Genomic DNA, 23,467 nt, shown 5'->3' on the forward strand with positions numbered 1-23,467 from the left:
CAACTCCCATCATCCCTAGCTAACAGGACCAGTGGTCAGGGAACTGTAGTCCCAAAACAGCTGAAGGGCCAAGTTTGGCCGTGCCTGCTATAAATGGATATTTCTCAGTAGCCAGGAGGAGGGTTGGCTTTTGTTTGTTACTATGTTATGTATTTTTGTGTTTTTAATATGGTAAACCACCCTGTGATCATTGGATGAAGGGTGGTATGGAAATAGTTCAATCTTTTCCACTCAGCCCATCCTTCTTTCCAGAAGACAGCTCAGTCTGACTCTTTTCCAAGCTTGCTCCAACCTTGTGGACAGAATTTTTTTCCCCCTTCTGCCTAGCTAAACCCCTTATTTTAGTTCCACATCTCCTTGCTTCTCAGACGTGTGTGTGTGTGTGTGTGTGTACACACACACACTTTTTTTGGATAGGCAGGATCCTTGCAAGGAAGCACAAGCCAGAGTCTCCTGAAAGAAATCTTCCTACCTTAAGGAACCCAGGATGGAACCAAGTAACTCTGGGCCTTTCCGGCAAAGGAAGTCTGAAGGCCAGGTGGATCTACATGGCAGGAAGCAGAAACAGATTTTTCCTAACTTTCAGAGATTCTACCACTCAAAACCATCACTGGGTCTTGGACCCAGCTTTGCCCATGTTGCCATAGATCAGAGGGACAAATCAAGGAACTGCTTCCTTTTGCTCCTCCTCCATCAAGAGAGGTAACTATTGCATGCCAGACCCCTTGCTCACCTACAGTTCTAATGAGGCCCAAACCTCCACTATTTGCATGTGATACCTCCTCCGTTCCTGGTGTGCTGCAGTTTCCCTACTGAACTCCCAAGGGTCAACCTATATACAATATCTATCTGTATCCCTATTGGGAACTGTTTAAGCTTACGGTTAAGACAATGTGGTTTACATGGCCTATGCAATTTCTAAAAACACACCATTTTACTCCCCTGCAGTTCTGTAACTGGCGCTCCCAGCCACTCACACTTATTTCACACCATTTTATGTACCACAGTATTTTTCATCATAATAGTATACTGTGCTGTTCTCGCTAATCCCCCAAAGCAAGCAAGATGGTATCAGCATTAATTAGTTTTCACCCATTTCCTCAAATGAAGCAAAGTCATATTGTTGTTTATAAAGCAACTGTGCCCATTGCAATAATGTCTGTTCTGGTTTATCGTTTCTAGTAAAGATACACGCAAGGCATGCCCAAGGTAACATGGCATTATGGGATATTATCTGCTGACACAGGGGTGTGGAACCTCTGATTTTAGGGCCGCCCGGCCCTCGCGATTCTCCCCTGAGCATATCCCTCACAAGCCCTGCTCCACAGCCTCCTCAAGGCTTTAGCCTGTCTGGAATATGTCACAGAACTGTGATGCTGCCTCTTGCTAGACCAGATAGAGGGAGATGTCTTCCGACTGCATAGCAGGCTTCATTCCAGCCAAGCAAAGGGAAGTTTTGCATTAGTTCTTCACTCACTTTTGCCTCGGCCCACACTGACATGCAGACCCCACAAGGGGTCCATAAGGGAATGTGGCCAATCAATCATAAAATAAGCACCAAATGTTGAAAATAACTATGAAGCTGTCCAAAGCATCAATTCAACTCAAGTTGCCATAACACCAAAGCACCCTTTGTTCAGTCCCATCACACCATTAACTTGTCCTTAATTGTGCACGGTGGGAAAGTCGCAGTGAGGAATGGTTGGCTATATTGGATAAGGTTCCTATGTAATTAATGTTGTTCAAGGACTGGAAGGATGACCCAAGGCATGATTGATTGAGCAACAGAAGAAAGAATTGATCAAGTTAGCTATGGGAACCTGGGAGCAAATGGAACATTGGATTTGGAATTGATTAGATTGAAAATGAAATAACGATCAGTAGGAATAATATATTCAGAATGTCCAAGAATTGGCCTGATGCACCAAGGAGGAATCATAATGTAGGGCTCACTAGAAGACGGCATTAAAAGGGGGAGTAAATAAAGAGGAGAGAGAAGAGGAGAGAGAATAAAATATTATGATCTCTGATATACGAAGAGAAAACGGGGAGGGGGCAGAGAGGAGGATATTAAGAGCAAAAGGGAGATACAAGCATTGCACAACAGCCCCAATGCTTTTATAAAATGTATTTCCAAGTTGGAATTAATAGTGTTATTTATTTATCTGATGTCCAGCTGACCTCTCAATCCTGAAGAATCATCCAACACAGTTTAGATAAAAATAATAATGCAACACAGAGGCTTCTTTGATTCCCATGAGATAACAAATTCTCCCTTCCACACCCAAGACTGTAGGTCCTTTTAAGCATCCAAAAGCTGAGAGAGAGATGCAAGCTGTAACAGCTTAATGCCAGGAGGTGGGTGTTTGGGTCTTCTACTGCCACCTCTGACCCCTCTGTCTCTCCTCTTGGACACTAAAAAGACCCACATCCCTGGGGCATAGGGAGTAAGGTGCACAGAGCCAGGAAACAGAAAAGCCGGGCAATAAGATTAATCAGCAAAGCTAGGTGGTGTGGCACTGATAGAGGAAGGATCATAGCTCAATGGTAGCACCAGTCAATGTTGACAACTCTGAGCACAACTGACCAATAGTTTGACTCTGCAGAAGAAAGCTCCCCGTGTTTCTGTGTTCTCATTGGTTCAGAAAATAAGCTGGAAGTAAAGAAGTCCCTACTTCAAATCTCACTCAGCCATTGGTAACCTTAAGCCTGGGTGGCCACCAAAATTTCATTTGTAACAATGGTATAAGCTTTGCTACTTGACTGGGGATTTGGTTTGATATTGTAACCTGCACTAAGCCTTTCTGATCAGACAGAAAAAAGACCCAATATGTAATCCTGAATAGGTGCATATCACTGGTTCTACATGGACTAAAGACAAGCATTCTATCTTTAATGGTCACTGGGAATCTGGGCGTGAACATGGTGCAAATAGACACCGGTAGGTAAAACCCGACAAAGACTCTCCTCCCTGAAAGAGAGGGGAGTGGTTGTGGACGGGAGCCCGAACACTGCTCCTAGCAGGGGACGTTGCCCCCTGCCTCCAGCTCACCTGGCTGGCGCTCACGCCCCCCCCCGGTGGCCGTCCAACCAGGTGCCATGGGGGGGCGTGTCCAGCAGCCTTTATGCTGCAGTGCCAGCCTCTCCCCGGCCTCATTTCTCTTTGTCGTCGAACCCCTGGTGAATAAACCCACTTGTTTCGCGATCCAATGCCTAAGCCAATACCTTTTCATTGCTGTAATCAATAAAGTTGTGGCCTTTTCTAGCCCATTAACCTTATATCACGTGTCCCTGTGTCCTCATTTTACTTCGCGGGGGTCGGGTCCTCGAACCACAATATAGCAATCCTGTGTTTATTTGCTGTTCGTTTCTTTGATTGATTTTGCATTTCATCGCAAGGTCCCTCAAAGTTACAACATCGTAAGATAAAATTTAAAAAACCCCAACCAAATAAAACTGTTACAATTATAAAACAAGCAAAATGGTTGCAAGAGGAACCAAACCATTAGCTGTCTTGCCTTGCTCTGTCATTGCATTGTATGACATCTGTGGCTATGGCAATAAGCAAGTAACAAATTCTATCAAGAGCTTATGGCAGATGGGAGGAAAGCACTTTTGCTGCAAATGCATAAACTGAGCTGTTTTTCAAAAGGCTGAATATACTTTAACTATAAGTGACAGGGATTAATCTCTGTTGTTAAAGCATAAGACTCTTGATCTCAAGGTTGTGGGTTCAAGCCCCAGGTTGGGCAAAAGATTCATACATTGCAGGGGAGTTGGACTAGATGGCCCTCACAGTCCCTTCCAACACTACAATTCTAGGATTCTATTATATAAATCCCCCTTCATGGATTCCTGCCTTGCCGTGGCGAAGGGGCTTCAATAACTCAGAGAAGCTATAAACTATGCTGAGCAGGGCAACCAAGATGGACAGGTCATAGTGGAGAGTTTTGACCAAACGTGATCCACCTAGAGCAGGAACCGGCAAGCCACGCCATTATCCCTGCCAAGAAAACTCCATGGACAAAGACAACAGGCATATAAAAGTTATGACACTGGAAGATGAGCCCCTCAGGTCAGAAGGCGCCCAACATGCTACTGAGGAAGAGCGGAGGACAAGTACAAGTAGATTCAGAGCTGATGAAGCGGCTGGGCCAAAGCCGAAGGGTTGTTCAGTTGTGGATATGCCTGGAAGCGAAAGGAAAGTCCAATGCTGTAAAGAAGCTACCAGCATGAGTTTGACCAAACTAGGGGAGGCAGCAGAAGACAGGAGTGCCTGGCATGCTCTGGTCCATGGGGTCACAAAGAGTCGGACACAACTAAATGACTAAACAACAACAATCATATAAATCATGCAGTCTACTACTGAGCTATGACCCAAGGTACATGCTCTAAGAACGTTTTAAGGAAACATCTGAAAAGATTGTCTATGACAGCCTTTTTTAACCTGGTGTCCCCCTGATGGTGTTGGGACTCCAGTTCCTATCCTCATTGACCTCTGGTCACCACCCTAAGAAGTTCAGGATATGGGAGCCCAAGAGAGGACATTCTTTGTGGCAGCCCCTTCCCCACAGAAGACACCTTCACTCTGCAGCTTCTGCCCTACGATGAAGACACAGCTCTTTACCCAGTCCTTTAAAAACTATATATTAGAGCCCACCATACTCACTGGACTGTAATTGATTTTAACCAACTGTATTTTTAAATTGTTGTTATTAGCCTGGGTTAGGGTTAGGATTAGTTTTCCATCATGATGACAGGTGGGAAAGAAATCTAAATAATCGACAATAACAACAAAATATCCCGTTTACTTACTACATGGGAATTTAAAGATTATTAGCTCGCCCACAAGAACAGGCTGCTAACAGCAAGCTGTTGCACTTGTGTAGAAGCATTTCTACCCTAGGGATGGAAGTATCTGTCAATTTTGGTTCTATTTTTTTTCAATTTTAAATTCAGTTCTCCACGTTTTGCAGCAATTTGCATTAAAAAGTCCTCATGAAAATTCACCAGCATTTCAGTGCGAATTGCTCTTAATAGGCACGTTCTGTAGACAGCTCTGACTGATGCACACACTTTTGCAAATAATGTTCCATAATATAATGAACTTTTGTGTGTCATTTTCACCAATATATTCATTTTTATGGACAACTACCCTTAAGTTATGCACTTCTGTAAACAACGATTGGAGAACTGCATTGCAAAATTCAGATAAAGTGCAAATTTCGAAGGACAGTTGTGCTTCTGTTTCACATAGTGTTTTGGGAAGTTCAAATTTGACAGATTTGGCTTTTTATGTGTACTGAATCAAATCTCTCCATCAATCCCAACCTACCTATTGCCAGGCATGCATATATTGTTCACACTGTATAGTGCTACCCAGCGGGACCTTCAGATCAGAAGGATTATGTTTTACACAAATAAAAGCAGATGATTATTATTATTTTAAGATACCTGCAAGTTAAAATGCAGCATTAAATAAATTGCTTTAACAATCTATTTCATAAAGAATTCTACCACCTTTGCAATCCTGGCAACCGGCTCACTTGAATTTTTCTCAGATGCCCTTGAAAACCAGCACCTCACTGGATTTTGCAAGGTCAAAAGAAACAGTCAGCATTCTCATTTAGTTAATCCCGACCTCTCTTTGTGTATGTGACATGCCCTCTGCTCTTAAGCAGATTTAATCAGCACCAGAGCTCTTCCTCCACGCCCCGGTGCAACAGTCTCGGCATGCTCAACAGAAAGCTTCCAGACCCGAACTGCCTGGAAATGAATGCAAGATTTGCTCACATTCATTTTCTTATTACTCTGACCTCTGATTCAAGGTTGCTAGTGTCTGGGGAGGAGAGGAGGAGAGATTTTGTGTTTGGTTTGCTTATATTAACCAGTACCATGGATTGCATCCAATACTAGTCCTACTCAGAGTAGACCCACTGAACTTAATACGCAGGAATAACACAGACCCATTAATTTCAACTTAACAACCCTGTATTTATATAAATAAGAATGGAGACAAGGTCTAGCTTTGGCTGATTGACATCCCATGCCCTTTTAAATGTGTTGTGGGAGGGGGGAGGATTATTGATTTTTTTTTGTACTTATTTTTATTATGTATTTTGTGGGGGTTTTTAAATAGTGTAATATTATATTGTGAACCACCCTGAGATCTACAGATGAAGGGTAGTATTTCAATTTAAATAAATAAATTGTTTTGCCCATAGGCTGAAAGGGAGGGTGTGTCAGAAGGAAAATGAATTTTTATTGATTTATATATACTAGCAATTTTGTCTCAATGAAACATTTTTTTTATGCAACTGTGTGTTTTTGAAGTTTTTTTAAGTTGTCTGATGCTGCTTCAGTTTTTTGTACCCCACTCAGAGATATTTTTTAATATACTAAGCAGTATATTAAGAAATTAAATAATCAATGAATCATTCTCAGTCATCCAAAAGTCTCTTGCCCAGTGTGTTTGGAGCTGCTTCCCAAAACACCTGTGGGACATTACATCTCTTACTTCCCTCATACCCCTTCTCAAAACCCAACATTTCTGTGGAAAGTTAGCACCAGCCCTTAGTTCAGCCTTTCTCAACCTGTGGGTTCCCAGATGTTGTTGAACTACAACTCCCATCACCCCTAGCTAGCAAGGCCAGAACCCAGGGATGATGGGAGTTGTAGTCCAACAACATCTGGGGACCCACAGGTTGAGAACAGCTGCCTTAGTTCCTTCAGTCTACTGTAGGCTTGGATCACCTCCACAAACAGTAGTATAACAGTCATGGTTTCACTCCCAAGAATCCTGGTAACTAGTTTGTCAAGGGCGCTGGCAATTGTAGCTATGTGAGGGGTCTCCTAACAACCCACACTCTGGATGCTTCCGAGTACTTACTGTAAGGTAAAGGTTAAGGGACCCCTGACCATCAGGTCCAGTTGTGGCTGACTCTGGGGTTGCAGCGCTCATCTCGCTTTATTGGCCGAGGGAGCCGGCGTACAGCTTCCGGGTCATGTGGCCAGCATGACTAAGCCGCTTGTGGCGAACCAGAACGGAAACGCCGTTTACCTTCCAACTGGAGCGGTACCTATTTATCTACTTGCACTTTGACGTGCTTTTGAACTGCTAGGTTGGCAGGAGCTGGGACTGAGCAACGGGAGATCACCCCGTCACGGGGATTCGAACCGCCGACCTTCTGATCAGCAAGTCCTAGGCTCTGTGGTTTAACCCACAGCGCCACCTGCGCTGCACCCTTAAGTACTTACTGTAGGTCATGTAAAATGTATTAGTTTCCAATGTGGCTATTGTGGTAAAATGATTTGGGGGGGGGAGGGTTGGGGCAGAGATACAGCTCATGCCAAGGTCTGCCAAGGGCACAGCAGTCTCTCCAGTTATGGCTCTGACGCCATACAAGTATACAAGATGACTAGCTTACGCTGGGCCAGTCACAGTCCTTCAGACTAATCTCCCTCACAGGGTTTCTGTGAGGATAAAATGGCAATGGAGAGAAGCATCCTTGAACTTCTTGGACCAAATGTGGGACATAAAGAATAATAAATCAACAGCCTCAATGGGGCTTACATCCAAGTAAAGTTGCCCAGGGATTCCAGCCTCTGCTATTAAGATATGAGACACAGAACCTGCTTTATTTTTCGTTCCAGGTATGAGAACCAGGCTATTCATCAAGAAAGAAGAAGCTTAGGAAATTCTCACGGACTGTAGCAGTTCAAGTGTTGGATTGGGGCCAACAAGCTCTACTGAGAATTGAAATGCAGCACGGCTGCCATCCTATTTACCTGGGAGTAAGCCTCAATGGCCACCTCACGAGAAGAGAAGGCTCCCTGGAAAAGACCCTGATGTTGAGAAAGATGGAGGGCACAAGGAGAAGGGGCCGACAGAGGACGAGATGGTTGGACAGTGTTCTCGAAGTTTGACCAAACTGCGGGAGGCAGTGGAAGACAAGAGTGCCTGGCGTGCTCTGGTCCGTGGGGTCATGAAAAGTTGGACACGACTCAACAACAACAACAAAGCCTCAATGAACCCAATGGCTTACTTCAAAATAGACATATATAGATCTACACTGAAGCATTTTGAACCCTGGTGCACTTTCTTAGCGTTGCCCACCTTGCAGGTTGATGCAAGGATAAAATGGTTGGGTGGGGGAACAAGAAGTGGTTTTTTATTATTATTACAATAAAATGTAACAATAAAGAAATATAGTGAGGTACTGGCTCCCGGCCTATAGAGTGAGATGAGCGCACAACCCTAGAGTCTGGCAAGACTGGCCCGAACGGGCAGGGGTACCTTTACCTTTTTACTTATGGAGGCATACATTGTTCTCCACTTTCCATCCTCACAAGAACCCAACAAATTAGATTAGGCTGTGAGACTATGAATGCCTCATGATTTCCCAGTGAGCTTCATGGCTGAGCAGGGTTTGAATCACACGGCCTCCCAGATCCCAATCTAACAGACTAACTACTATATCACATTGGCCCAGGGTGAAATCAACAACTTCCTTGCTATCCACAAAAGCAGGCTGTGTTTCATAATATGTCCCAGGGAAAGCAGGAAGAAGAGAATTTTCGCAGGCTTACCTGCCTGAATTGTGCAATGGTTTGTTTGTTTTTAAGTGACAATTGGCCATATGAATAGCAGAAGATGTGATTGCCTGGGATCTGCTAATTATCTCAGCGAGTTCAATTGGGAGCAGACAACATAATGGCCAAAAAATGAACACTTTTGCATATGTAATTTAATAAGTAATAAAACTATCTCCTGCCCAAATCCTTTATGGATTGGCAATTTGTAACCTGTCAATCTCCCCGTGGCTGCTAGATAATGAAAGTCAACAATGGTTCTTTTCTTCAAACAGAAGCACAAATCCAGTAACTGTTTCAGCAAAGGCACTTTTCCTGCTCTCAACATGAGAACACTGTCAGAGTTAAGACAGAAATCCTAAACACACGTTCTAGGGACCAACCTTCATTGGGCACAGAACAGCTTATTTCTGAGGAAACATGCATAGGATATCATGGAAAGATCTGGGAACAGAGTTCAAATCTCTCATCAGCCACGAAATCACTAGGTGGCCCTCATGCCACTCACTATTCTCTCAGGTTCAGATACTTTCCCCCATCCTGCAATCTGAAGGCAACAACATTGGCTGAAATTGCAGGGCTGCTACAAGAATGATAGTGGGACGCAGGTGGCGCTGTGGGTTAAAGCCTCAGCGCCTAGGACTTGCCGATCGAAAGGTCGGCGGTTCGAATCCCTGCGGCGGGGTGCGCTCCCGCTGCTCGGTCCCAGCGCCTGCCAACCTAGCAGTTCGAAAGCACCTCCGGGTGCAAGTAGATAAATAGGGACCGCTTACCAGCAGGAAGGTAAATGGCGTTTCCGTGTGCGGCTCTGGCTCGCCAGAGCAGCGATGTCACGCTGGCCACGTGACCCGGAAGTGTCTTCGGACAGCGCTGGCCCCTGGCCTCTTAAGTGAGATGGGCGCACAACCCCAGAGTCTGTCAAGACTGGCCCGTACGGGCAGGGGTACCTTTACCTTTACCTTACAAGAATGATAACAAAAGTGCTTCAGAACCCTGAAGTGCACAGCTATGGATGGTGTGAGAACATTCAATTCTGCAACGCTTCTAAAGCAAAGCAGGTAATATATATATTTATATCCAACAAGTGCCTTGATAGAACATGAAAGTAGAGTCCTACTGGATCAGGCCAGCATATTGTATTCCAGAGTGGCTAGCTAGATACCTCCAGGGACCCCACAAACAGAGCCCTTAAGGCAAAGTCTCTTTCATATCCCTCCCTTTCGCCCCTCGGACCACACAACTGGCATACCATACAGGGGCACAATGCCTATGTCCAGGAGCCTAGTTGTCAAGCATAGCCCTTCATCAGAGGCATAAGAGTTGGCCAGGTTGACTTCTGCCAACAATGCAGATGGGGAGGGGGGGGGAGAGAAATTGTGCTTCTCCACCTTGCCGCCTAGTCACTCCCTTGGCTGCTCCTCCAATTCTTTGGGTGGCTGGTTGAAGGGATGTGGGGAGAGGCACTGAAAATATTGTTTGCTGTTTTGCTGCAGCAGACTAACAGAAGTCGAGCACACTGTGACTCTGACCTCATCTGCCCTTTCCATTTCAAGAAGTCTTATACCACTTTAAACAGCCACGGCTCCCCCTCGACACCTGACAAAGAATTCTGGGAACTGTAGGTTGTTAACGGTGCCAAGAGTTGTTCGGAGAACCCCATTCCCCTCACAGTTACAGTTCCCAAAGTATTTTAACAACCAATCCTTCTTTTTAAGGAGCAAGGAGATGTCCTTGCAAAGGTTGCAAGGGACATGGGGGCACCAATGCAGCTCCTTCCCAAATGCTCTGTCCTTCATGCCTCTTTATCTGGCCTTAGAAACTCTCTCCAGAACACATTCTGCCCCCAGCCAAACCCTCCTTCCAGAAGCCATGCCCCTCACCCGCCTTAATTCATGTGTTTGCTGAATGGTTGGGGGGGCGGTTTGCCAAGTTAGAAAGTATCCTTGAATTCTGATCACAACTCATGCTTGCCTGGCTGGTAGATGGAGCAGGACATGTGAGGATGCTTAGAAACAATTCTACTGTACTAACACAATGTTTATATTTATCACTTCTTCTGCCTCTGGCCCTGCTCTCTACTGGCATGTGGCTCCAAAAGCTTGCCCAGCAGAGAGTGCAGCTACTGGACTCAGAAAGGTTCTCCACCCCTGGCACAGAGGTTCCAGATAGCCTCTGAAGAACCTGTTGATAAATATGTGACCCTATGCAATTAAGGCAGCTTCTGCACTATACACTTAAAAGCAGTACCATGCCACTTCAAACATTCCTGGCTTTCCCCAAAGCATCCTGGGAGCTGAGAGTTAAAGGTAAAGGTTAAGGGACCCCTGACCATCGTGACCGACTCTGGGATTGCACGGTCATCTCGCTCTATAGGCCGAGGGAGCTGGCATTTGTCCACAGACAGCTCCCGGGTCATGTGGCCAGCATGACTAAGCCGCTTCTGGCGAACCAGAGCTGCACACGGAAATGCCATTTACCTTCCCGCCGGAGCGGTACCTATTGATAGATAGATAGATAGATAGATTCTTTATTGTCATTACACAAGTGCAACATTGCACAAGTGCAACGAAATTGGATGCCATCCCTTAAAAATCTACTTGCACTTTGACGTGCTTTCGAACTGCTAGGTTGGCAGGAGCAGGGACCGAACAACGGGAGCTCACCCCATCGTGGGGATTTGAACCGCCAACCTTCTGATCGGCAAGCGCTAGGCTCTGTGGTTTAACCCACAGTGCCACCTGTGTCCCTGAGAGTTGGTGGGACACCCCAATTAGCCTCACAGAGTTACCATTCCTGGAGCTCCTTAAAAAGAAGGATTGGTTGTTAAAACACTTTGGGAACTGTAACTCCATGAGGGGAATGGGGTTCTCCGAATAACTTTTGGCACTGTTAACAACCTACAGTTCCCAGAATTCTTTGTCAGGTGTCGAGGGGGAGCCATAGCTTTTTAAAGTGGTATAAGACTGCTTGAAATGGAAAGGGCAGATGAGGTCAGAGTCACAGTGTACTCAACTTCTGTTAGCCTGCTGCTGCAAAACAGCAAACTATATTTTCATTTAATTTCACTTTTAATTTGTATCCCGCCTTTCTATATTACTATACACAAGGTAGTTTACAAGCTGAAGAAACAACAAAATAGACAGCAAAAAGCACACACCTGATAACAATCTGATCCAATACAGTAAATCTTAATAAAAAATTAACTCTTAAATAAACAACTTATATCAACAGTAAAATAAAATATCAGCAAACAATAAACAGTATACAATTACAAAAAAGAATTACTAAACTCTAATCAATAAAAATAACAACCAGTCACAATGCATAAAATACCACAAAGCATGGAAAACTAAAAGGATCAAATTGAGAAACGGGGAAACAAAATTTATAAAATCATTTTTTTAAAAAATAGCCCTGAACTCCGCTTCTCTTTTCACAACTGTTTCTGCTGTTCTCAAAGTCATGGTCTGGGAAAGGCTCCTAGGGCTGGAGGGTGGGGCAAAACAGGTGGGGAAAGCCATTGCCTGATGGCCAGCAAAGTCTCTGTCCTCTCACAGTTCTTCCTCTGGAAACATCTCTCTTATGAAGACTCCTAGGGCCAAATTTCTTCCAGTTCAGTCTAACTGATGTACAGAATTTCTTCATTTTCACAAGACTAGTCAAACGCATTCAACCTGGGTGTAAGCTTTCACAGACTATCCCAATGGAGGTTACTGCCCCTGGCCTGTCCAATGCATTCATTCAGTGGTGCTCACTTCCTAGCCACTTTCATAAGTTGGGCCAACCTCCTTTTACAGCTGCCTAGGCTAGCTGCCATCACATCATCTATAAACCCATTACAAATGACTTTCATCTGCCCAGATCTACTGTCAATCAATTTGGACAACCACTCGGCATTCTAGTATCATGAGAGAGGGGCGGAATGTCTCTATATCCACTTTCCCCAACAAGACGCATCATTTTATAAGCCTCTACATGTCTTTCTGTGCAATGCAATCCTAAACTGATCTACCCAGAAGTACAACTCACTGAATCCCGTTGTAATGATACCCTTATCAGTATGCACTGAATTGCAGTTTTTACAGTGGAATCGACTGGGGGGGGGGAAATATCTATTGAGTTCAATGGGAATTTCTCCAAGGGAAAAGGATTGTAGCCACCTAATATATACAGAAACATGGAGATATCTGCAATACTGGATTTAAGTAAAATGAATACTTTCTTTAAAATGTAGTTTATAACACATGTGCTAAGCACTGTGAGTTGACAAGTCTAAACATTTTGATCAGATGCAGCTACACCACATCCTCGAAAGAAGTACAGGATTTGCTGACTGAATTTTCCTATTTTAAAAAAGAGAGACAGAGCACAAACAGAAATAAAAGTCCATTTTGCATTTAAAGCTGGAAATTCAGAAGTCAAAAGGTCATTCAGGCTGGGTAGTTATATGCATTTATGTCCCGGTTTCTCTCCTAATCAAAATCCACTTGAAAAAGAATCCATGTTATTGTTACATTCAAGCAGTACGAATGCAGGGCCCAAACAGACACCGAAAGAAGATCAATAGCAAGTCAACCAAACGCTGTGATTTTAAAGTAAGAATGGCAGTGAAAATGGAAAACACCCAAATGCATACGATTTCTAACCAGTTTTAAGCGGTACTCAGCTTGGACAGTTAAGAAATCAGAGGATTTAGATAACCAGTAAAGGGCGATAGTAGGGGAGGTGCTAGAGAACAGCCACCACCAAAGAATCAAAGTGTGCATACATGCAAGCTTTGAAAAAATAAAATAAAAGAAGCTTTAACTCCTGTGAAATACTTCAAAAGCTATGGCGAACACCCAAAAGACTAAAAACATTCATTATGGCATCAGCATTCATGGACTAGAATCTACTTCACCAACCCTACAAAAAAGCTTCTGCCAACATAAATCGCTTGGGTCTTTAAGGTGCTACAACAAAAATGAACAAAATCACCCCTCTGTGAATTGTAATGTATTTATTTCCCATGTTAAGGGCAACCTCCAGCGGTGTTATCCTCCCACCGCCATTCTCCGTATAAAGTTAACAGCTCACTTGCAGCCACACACACCCACAAGCTAAATTTCCCCTTTGAAATCAAGCTGGGACTTTCAACAGAGATGTTCTGATGTACTGCATCTCTCTAGGGAGGAAGGCCGGCTTAGGAACTCTCCGCCTCAGTAGACCAGCAAGCTTAGCAACTCCATCCACAACTGTCAAACTCAAAAAATATATATGTCCCAGAAGGGCAGTTTGGTTGGATTGGAAGTCCTGTGGCAGTCACAGACATTGTCACTTTGTGCAGACGTGCTGGGTTGCGTAATCATTTCTGCAATATTTTGGCCCAATACCATGTTCAGCTGAATACAAAGGCAAAGTAACAGAGGCAATAGAATTGTGGGTTAACAGCAAGGGAACACTGTCCAATGGGTGTTCTCAGTCACACCCTATTTGGAATGGTTGAACATGTGATGCGAAGGCAGTATTGATTATGTCTGAACTAAGAGCTTCTCTCGCTTTAAGCTTTGGGGGATGGGGGCAGTCAGGGGAGAGAAGAGACCTTTAACAGCCCATCTCCAGGGTTCTTCGAAGGGATGGGGAATGTGAGAAGTGAAAACCACCAGAGGAGGTGGGGAAGGGGGGGTGGCATGCAGGAAGAAGAGAGAATAAGAATTCTTCAGCCTATCAACCATAGAGCTGCCGAGTACCCAGCTGGGAGAGTAATTGGAAAGTGGAAACATCCTTAAAAGAATTGCGAGAAAGGAGGAAGAAAGCACAGAAGATTTATTAGAAGGAACTGCCTGGCTGGAAACAGTGCACAGACATGGGAGCCAGCAAAACAGACAGCGTTAAGGAGGGTGGAGGTTTTTGTAATTAGAGATGCTATAAAATGTGCAAAAAAACAAAACAAAAAAAAACAAAAAAAAAACCCCCACCTCGCCCCCCACAAGCAGAGACACTTCTTTTTGTTCCCTCCCCACTTAAAAATAAGCTGGAAGTTTCCCCACTATGAGTCAATTACTAGCAGATATTATTATGGTATATACTACGCAACGTGTTCTATATGCAGCGTCCTATAGTTTCCAGATGCAGCGGAGAGGAAGGGAAGGTTGAGAAGCCACAGCGACGCCCCCCCCCCCATCCCTCCCTCTCCACGCAAGATGCACAAATCATGGCTGGTAAAGTCTGGAAAGGAGACAAAACGTCTCTCAACAGCTTCTTGGAAGGGCGAGAAGAACACGGCTGCGAAAAGAGAGTGTGAAACAATCACAAAGGAGAAAAGAAATGGGGCGGGGGGGTCGCGCTGAGGAAAGAACCGAGGGGTTTTTTTGGGGGGGGGGTCGTCTTATTAAAATCGCGCGTGGGTTGTTCAGTTTTGCGGCAAATGGGACCGAAGCTTACGCGGGAGCCAGTCCCATTGGACTTACTTCCGAGTAGACCCGGGCGAGCTCGTCTGGATATGGAGACGCCGCCCAGCCCGAGTCCGGCGTCAAAAACACTTTGGCCCTCTTCGTGAGCTGCGTCGCGTTTAGAGAAGACACCCCCCCTCCCCGCCAGCCCCGGTCCACACGCTTCTAGCGAGCATTCCCACGTAAGAATAGACCCAGGTTCCAACCCGCCGCCGGCCACACCCACAGCGCTGCCTCACCGGCTGGCCAAGTCCGCCTGGAAGCCCCGACGGCAGCGAGGGAAGGGAAGCAGCGGCAGCCGCGACGGGGAGCCGGCCTCGCTCTCGCTCCGCTCCCCGCGTCGTTGGGTCGTTTTCCCCGACCGCCCGGCGAGCTCTGCATCCGCTGGCGGCGAAGAGGCTCTCCGCCCGCGCCAAACTCCCCTCGCGGTTTCACTTCAGCCGAGCCCGCCTCCTCGGCCCTCCCACAGCCATTCGCGGCTGCCTGGCGGCTCCCGGCGAGGAGGGAGGCAGGCAGGCAGGCAGGCGAGCGGGCGGGCGCGCGCGCGGGCAGGAGACCCCAACCTCTCATGCGCTCTCCCTCGCGCGCTCCTAAGGTTGCGCGAGTTAGGCGCGCGTCAAGCTCTGGACGCCGGGGGATTCGATTCGGATCCGGCTGCGAAACGTGCGCGCGCGAGAGAGACACCCAGACACGAACATACGCAGTGAGGGGCGATTTAAGGTCCTCTTATTGCAGCTGTGGGGGACGCGTGGCCCTCCAGACATCGGAATGCTGCAATAGCCTGAGCATTGGTCATAAAACGTAAGCCTAGAATTGTAAGGTTGGAAAGAACACTGAGGATCACCAATCCAGTGGTCCCCAACCTTTTTTTGGCCATGCTCCACCTAGTAAAGGTAAAGGATCCCTGACCATTAGGTCCAGTCGTGGCCGACTCTGGGGTTGCGGTGCTCATCTTGCTTTATTGGCCAAAGGAGCTGGCGTACAGCTTCCGGGTCATGTGGCCAGCATGACAAAGCTGCTTCTGGTGAACCAGAGCAGAGCATGGAAACGCCGTTTACCTTCCTGCCAGAGCGGTACCTATTTATCTACTTGCACTTTGATGCACTTTCGAACTGCTACGTTGGCAGGAGCAGGGACCGAGCAACGGGAGCTCACCCTGTCGCGGGGATTCGAACCGCCGACCTTCTGATCAGCAAGTCCTAGGCTCTGTGGTTTAACCCACAGCGCCACCCGCGTCCCTATTATGCTCCACCTAAGCATCTCTAAAATCCTTATTTACCACCCCACCCCCCATATCATTCTTATTATTAAAAAAGTGAACTCCTATTCCTGTGGAGGAAGCCTAAAAGGCTAGTACAAGCTTCCAAATTGCCCCCCTTAAAAATCAAATTGCCCCCCCCCGTGGGGTGTGTGCCCCACACTGGGAACCACTGATCTAGTCCAACCCCCTGCAATGCGGGAATATGCAGCTGTCCCACATGGGGATCAAACCTGCAACCTTGGCATCATCAGCACCATGAGTTGTCCAGGGGTCCATCTAGGTCTGCATAGACTAGCAGTGGCTTACCAGGGTTTCAGACAGGAATCTCTCTCACCTGGGAGCTTCTGTGTGAAAAACAGAAGCTCTAACCCCGAGCCAAGTCCCTTCAAAGCGAACTGACTTAATTTGTGCCCCTCAGGCTGATGCTTGCAAGGTGGGTGCTTTGTCAGTGAGCCATGACTCGTTCCTATGTCTACCACTATTGGCTATGCTGGCTGGGGCTGATGGGACCCAGCCATGGGCAAAGTTGGGGGTGCCCCACAGGCAGAAAAGGAGAGCAGGACCAGACAACCTATGTGGCAAGGTGAGACAACTGCTTCAGGCAGCAGGATCCACAGGCGCTTTACTGCAGGTCCCAATGTAGATCTTTATTCCATCCTTGTTGCCAGTGTAAATCTTCACTCTTCACCCTTCACTCTTCAGATCTTCATCCTTGTGGGGAGCAGGGATGCCATTTTGTGGTTTGCCTCAGGTGCCAAAATGTCTTGGGCCAGCCCTGAAGAAGAGACAATCAAGCCTTGGGAAATCCATGGGCTTACAATGCAATGCTGCTTATGCCTACACAGAAGTAAGTCCCTTTGGTGTTTAAATGGCTCCCCCTCCAAAAATGAAAAAGAAAAGGTGTGTCTAGTAGATTGCCGTCTTAAAACCTGTGGACTTCAGAGAACTTGACTCATACAAAACAAAAGGATTTTTGCATGAACATCACAAGTATAAATCGAGCCTGATGAAAAATCCACGGGCTGTCATCTTCTTTCAAGATCGTACTTCTGGGTTCTAGATGGGCCTTCCAGGCTGTTAAATCATCTTGTGTTTTGCCACAAACAAGTATTCAGATTCTCGACAGAAATGGATGCGTCTGAGCTAAATGGAGCTCAGTGCTGCCCGTTACTTCATTAAGAATTTTTACTTGCAAACATAACAAAGAGAAATGGATGGAGAGATAAAGGCATTGCTAGCTGGTAATAACAACAAGAAGATGCTATCATTCCTAATTTAAATGTCTAGATTAATATATGCAGTCCGTATATCTAATGATGATGGCTATCAGAAGTCTTCAGACCACTGGAGAGGCAGGGATTGAACCTGGGACCTTCTGGATCCAAGGCAGAAGCTCTGCCACGGAGCCACAGCCCTCCCCCAGAGAAGCCCACAAGTTCCTCTTCAGGAGCCTGCAAATTCGGCCTGCCTTGGCATGCCATAGTGTGGCTTACCTTGTCTTCATATCAGAGTGGCATCTATTTCCTATTGAATTGCACTATCTTCCCCTTGGATCCATGGGGAACCTTTATCTCCTTGTTCTCTCTTTACCTTTAATTTCTTTTCTAATCTTCTAGAAGCCTTTGTTCTCCAGATGTTCTTCTGAGAAGCACCACATGCCCTACCATCCCTTCAACCACTCCTTCCTCCTTCCTGTGCCCCCCCCCCCCGAGTTTAATCTCACCTATTGTTTGCTTTCCTTGCCCTCCTCTCCTCATATACTAGGGTGTGTTGAGGGTTTTTTGTTTGCTTCTTCAAATCCTTGCGGTTCCCCTGAGCCTCCTCCCCTTCCTTTGTCTTTTCCAGTCCTCCTGTGTCTCTTTTGCCCTCCCTGTAATGCAATCCAATTCACTCCGGTTTTTTATTCATCTGAGGCTTAGGGACACCATCCATAATGAGGGTGCATTGACTTACTGCCTCCTCCCCATCTCTGGATATTCAACAGCCTCTTGACTCCAAGCAACTCTCCCTCCCCACCCCCTTTCCCCCAGTTCCCATTCCCAGCTGACACTGCAAATGCTCTTCAGCAATCAATAAAGAAGTGGTTTGCCTTAGCTGTGGGGGAAAGGTATCAAGCAGAGATTTTCCTCTTTAAAAATGAATTGTTTTGCTCGTTTCGCTCTGTGCTGTGCTAAGCTTCCTGTTCAGTTCAAACTTGGGAGGCTTCCCTTTTCTCCCCACCCCCTTCCTTGTTCTCATGGGCAAATGTGGGGTGAGGGTGGGGGGTAAGAATGACAGATTCCAGCTGGATCTGTGTTTCGGTGTGTAAAATGTATTACTCTATTGCAAAGTACAAAGGCAATTGGGACTCAAGGCTGCTGCGTTACAGCTGCTTTGTAGTACGCACTGCCAGAAAATCCACATGTGGGTTCAGAAGCGGTAGATGATAAGATCTGGATTGAAAGCAGCATTTGTGGACAGAGGAAGCAAGGGGGGGAGGGGTGTTGTATTTTCCAGGTTTGTGGAGAGCACAAAAGTCTAAGGAGAGGGGTAAGATTCATAGCACAAAGTTCCAAAGTCTGTTTCTTAGACATGTTCAAAACTAACAAGGCAAAGTAAGGTAATGGTAAAGGGACCCCTGACCATTAGGTCCAGTCGTGACCGACTCTGGGGTTGCAGCGCTCATCTCGCTTTACTGGCCAAGGGAGCCAGCATACAGCTTCCGGGTCATGTGGCCAGCATGACTAAGCCGCTTCTGGTGAACCAGAGCAGCGCACGGAAACGCCGTTTACCTTCCCGCCGGAGCGGTACCTATTTGTCTAGTTCCACTTTGGCATGCATTTGAACTGCTAGGTTGGCAGGAGCAGGGACTGAGCAACGGGAGCTCACCCCATCGTGGGGATTCGAACCGCCGACCTTCTGATCAGCAAGTCCTAGGCGCCTCAGGACCCACAGCGCCACCCACATCCCAACACAGCAAAGTAGAGATGGTATTTCAAGAGCACTTGAAATGATTCTCCCCCACCCTGTCTTATTTTTTTTTTTTATAAAAATTTTTATTAAGATTTTTTACAGATACATATTTAACAAACAAAATAGGTTTCATAACATCTTTTCATTCTATTGCGGACTCCCTCACGTCTCCCGCTTCCCACCCTGTCTTAATCACCAGAAACCAGCTTATACTGAATCAGACCATTGGTCTCTCTACCTCAGCACATTAACTGGCAGAGGCTCTTCAGGGTTCCAGGCAGGAGTTTATCCAAGCCCTGCCTGGAGATGCCAAGGATTGAATTTCAGGCCTTCTGCATGCAAGGCAGATGTCCTACCACTGAACCACAGCCCTTATTTATTTAGATGTCACTTGCTGCCAAAATACCCTTCTAAGTAGTTTACAAGTATAAAAACCAGTTACATAGTCATTCACATATAAACAACCACAATTAAAATGCATAATAAAAGAATACCAGTCTGAGATGTGGGAATGAGAGCAACACACATATCTCTAAATATTGTGTGTGTGTGTGTGTGTGAGAGAGAGAGAGAGAGAGAGAGAGAGAGAGAGAGAGTGCAATGGTGGAAAGCCACAGTTGTGGAATTTCTGAAAGGCTCGACTGGTTGTGACACTCTGGTGTGTATTGTTCTGTATCAGGCTATTACTGAGCTGGCCCCTATTCTAATCCCCCATTGGTCCTAAAGGTCATTGGGCCAGTCATGAACTCTCAGCCTAACCTTCCCCATTATGTTGTAACAATGATAAAATATGGGTGGTTAGTTATGTATGCTGCCTCGAGCTCCTTGGAAGAAAGGCAAACAGCTAAAAACTCAGCAATTACTGCTGATCCAGGTCATTAAAAATTCTCAACTTGGTACCTAAAGTGCTACAGTGAAACCTCGGTCCCCAAACACCATTCTGGAATGTTTCAGCTTCCGAACGCCAAAAACCCGGAAGTAAGTGTTCTGGTTTTCGAACATTTTTCGGAACTTGAAGGGCTTTCCAAGTCGCATTTCTCCTTTCCCCCATTGAAATTGCAGGGAAAGGTTATGGACCACCTTGGGAAAGGTTATGGACCACCGGTATGAAATTTACGGCATGTAATGCCTTGAAAGAAAACATCATGAAAATGATATACAGGTGGTACATGACCCCAGTTAAACTTGCTAAGATATACCATTTGTCTGATAACAAGTGTTGGAAGTGTAAGGAAGCTGAAGGAACATTCTTCCACCTTTGGTGGACCTGCCCAAGAGTGAAGGCCTTCTGGGAAATGATCTATAACGAGTTAAAAAAGGTGTTTAAGTACACCTTCTCTAAAAAACCGGAGGCCTTCCTCTTGGGTATTGTGGGCCAAGGGGTGTTAAAGAAGGATAGAACGTTTTTTATGTATGCCACCACGGCAGCAAGAATTTTGATCGCCAAACATTGGAAGACTCAAGATTTGCCCACACTGGAAGAGTGGCAAACGCAACTGATTGACTATATGGAGTTGGCCGAAATGACTGCCAGAATCCGAGATCTGGGAGAAGAAGCAATGGAGGAGGACTGGAAAAAATTTAAGAATTATCTGCAAAAATTTTATAAGCTATATGAACTATAAAATGACACATAATTTGAAATGCTAGCCCCAGCAATGAGTGTGTAACATTTATGAAATTGGATAACATTATTGAAAGAACCCAAGTTTAAATGTTAAAAATGATAATATGTTCTGTTTTTAGAGTAAACGAGCAATAAGGGATTTAAACTTAAACTGCAATTGAAAGTACAAAAGAAATATATGAAACAAGGTTATAATTTGCTGATAAATTTATTGTTAAGAATGCATTGTGCGGGAGATGTGGGGAAGTTCGATAGAAAGTTGAAATAAGTTGTTGAAGGGTTATGAATTTTTTATTTTCTTTTTGTCTATTGCTTGTTTTTTCTTTGCTTCTCTTTTTCTTCTTTTTTCTGTATACGTCTGAAAAAACATAATAAAAATTATTAAAAAAAAAAAAAAAAAAAGAAATTGCAGGCAGCCCTTTGATTTTTGGTTTTCGAACGTTTCGGAAGTCAAACAGTCTTCCGGAATGGATTACGTTCAAAAACCAAGGTTCCACTGTATATGGATTTTGCTCAGTAGTTGCCTTAGAAAACGTATTGGTTGCTACTTGATGATATATCAGTTAATGTGGTTGAGTGATACCCAGAGAAGGGCACCTGATGGGAGATCTCAAGGTGTGGGCAGCTTTGCATGGGATGCCAGTCTTAATTGGAAGGGCCAACAGCATTGGTGGGGTGTGTTGTTAAATCAAAATGTTTTAGGACCAAGGCCACTGGATGGTACATTTTCTGCCACGAGAAACTGCAAGTGCTGTTGTTTCACACATTTGCTTCGGCGGAGTCAAACGCATGACAAAATGCCTCCACTGATAAAGAAGTAAACACTGACAATTGTATTTTGGGTTGTTTAACAGCTGAGCAGCCCAGGGGCCTGATCTCCAAAACCGTTCAAGCAGAGTGCTTGGATTTAAACCACCCTCAACCCAATCTTATCAGGCTTATTAGGCAGTAAGTCCCACAGTGCTCACTGGTGCTTACTCCCCAGTATGTGTGCACAGCAAGCTACATCCCATTTAAGTCTGTTGGATTATGCTGGCTTAAATCCAAAATGGATTTGGGGAGATATATAGATATATAACATAATGTTCTATTCATTCTTGCAACAGCCATGTGTGGTTGGCTGTAATCATTCTGAATCCACAGATTGGGGTGGGGGATGGGGGAGACTAAGAACTGGTATCTCACTGAAAGTAAACCGAAGGAATTCACAGCTGATCCAAATCCCCAAACCCCTAGCCTTCCAGATGCCAGCCCAAAACTCTGGTTCAATGCCTGTCTCAATTGTAATTTTCATTTCTAGCAAAAAGACTCTGTTTCACTCCCCTAGCACTGACTGCCAAACTACACGTTAAATGTGTAATTGGGTATTGCATAGGCCTGTTTTCTCTTTAAAAAGGTGCCAGGTGCAGATGTGTGATCCGGATGAGTTCCACTGTGTGATGGGGAGAGTTTTTTTAACTCTTTCCAGCCGTGCTGCAACCCCCCCTTGAAAATGCCCTGAGTGCTCACTGGAAGGGCAGATCGTGAAGCTGATACTTTGGCCACCTCATGAGAAGAGAAGACTCCCTGGAAAAGACCCTGATGTTGGGAAAGATGGAGGGCACAAGGAGAAGGGGACGACAGCAGACGAGATGGTTGGATAGTGTTCTCGAAGCTACCAGCATGAGTTTGACTAAACTGCGGGAGGCAGTAGAAGACAGGAGTGCCTGGCATGCTCTGGTCCATGATGGGGTCACGAAGAGTCGGACACGACTAAATGACTAAACAACAACAACAACATTGGAAACACGATGCTGGCTGAGATTGGCCCTAGGTTTGAGCCACTAGGCCTCTTCTTAGGTTGTAAGAAGAGCCCATCTGGATCAGGCAAATGTCCATCAATTTGGCCCTTCATCCTGTTCTCACAGTGGCAATATGGAAAGTCTGCAAGCAGGGCATGAGTGCAGCAGCCCTCTCTTCTCTGGTCTCTTCCCAGCAACTGGTGTTCAGAAGCATACTGCTTCTGTCAGTGGAGGTAGGCTAAAGTTGTCTTATGGTTGTGTGTTCCCCAAAAGCCCTCTGTACACTATACATGCCATGTACCTTGGTCCTCAAAACTCTCCTCTGGGCAACTCTCACCAACTCTGTTCCACCTCCTCTTAGAGGGCTTTCGCTGGGCTGGAACACAACCTTGGATTCTGGTAAATGTCTGTCTTACAGAAGAAGCAGCTCCTACTAGGAGCTGTCTCTGGTCCTGCAGAACTCATCCCCTCTTTTTTTCTGTGTAGCTCTCATTCCCCGGACCTTGCGATCCAGTGCTTATACAATGCCAACTGTGGATCATGCTTTGATTCAGAAAGGAGACTAATCCTCATAAATTGCCAATGAAAAAAGATTATTTTAAGTAGCAGGCTTGGATAATCACAACCAGCTGAATTTGTTGTTGCCTAGCTAATGTTTAGCATGATGCAGAGTTATCTCTCTGCAGACATGCAACACGGGGCTTGTGGTTATAGCTCCGCCTTGGAACCCCTTTTCAAAACCGGAGCTCACGTGAACTTAGTAACAAAGGGGATCTGAAACAAAATGTTGCAGCATGGAGTACTCCTGTGCAGGATACAGTAT

At 45.6% G+C, this 23,467-nt stretch overlaps 1 protein-coding gene across 1 annotated transcript in view; it reads right to left on the reverse strand.

Moving 5' to 3' along the window:
* SEMA6D (semaphorin 6D) overlaps positions 1 to 15,498 on the reverse strand; it is a 418,773-nt gene extending 403,275 nt beyond the window's left edge. The window contains exon 1 of the mRNA XM_081888455.1: positions 15,263 to 15,498. The gene's annotated coding sequence lies outside the window, so the exon portion shown is untranslated. The remainder of the gene's footprint in view (positions 1 to 15,262) is intronic.
* Between the last annotated feature and the right edge of the window lie 7,969 nt (positions 15,499 to 23,467).

This window comes from Podarcis melisellensis (assembly GCF_964234715.1).
Source record: "Podarcis melisellensis genome assembly, chromosome: 14".
Lineage (NCBI taxonomy): Eukaryota > Metazoa > Chordata > Lepidosauria > Squamata > Lacertidae > Podarcis > Podarcis melisellensis.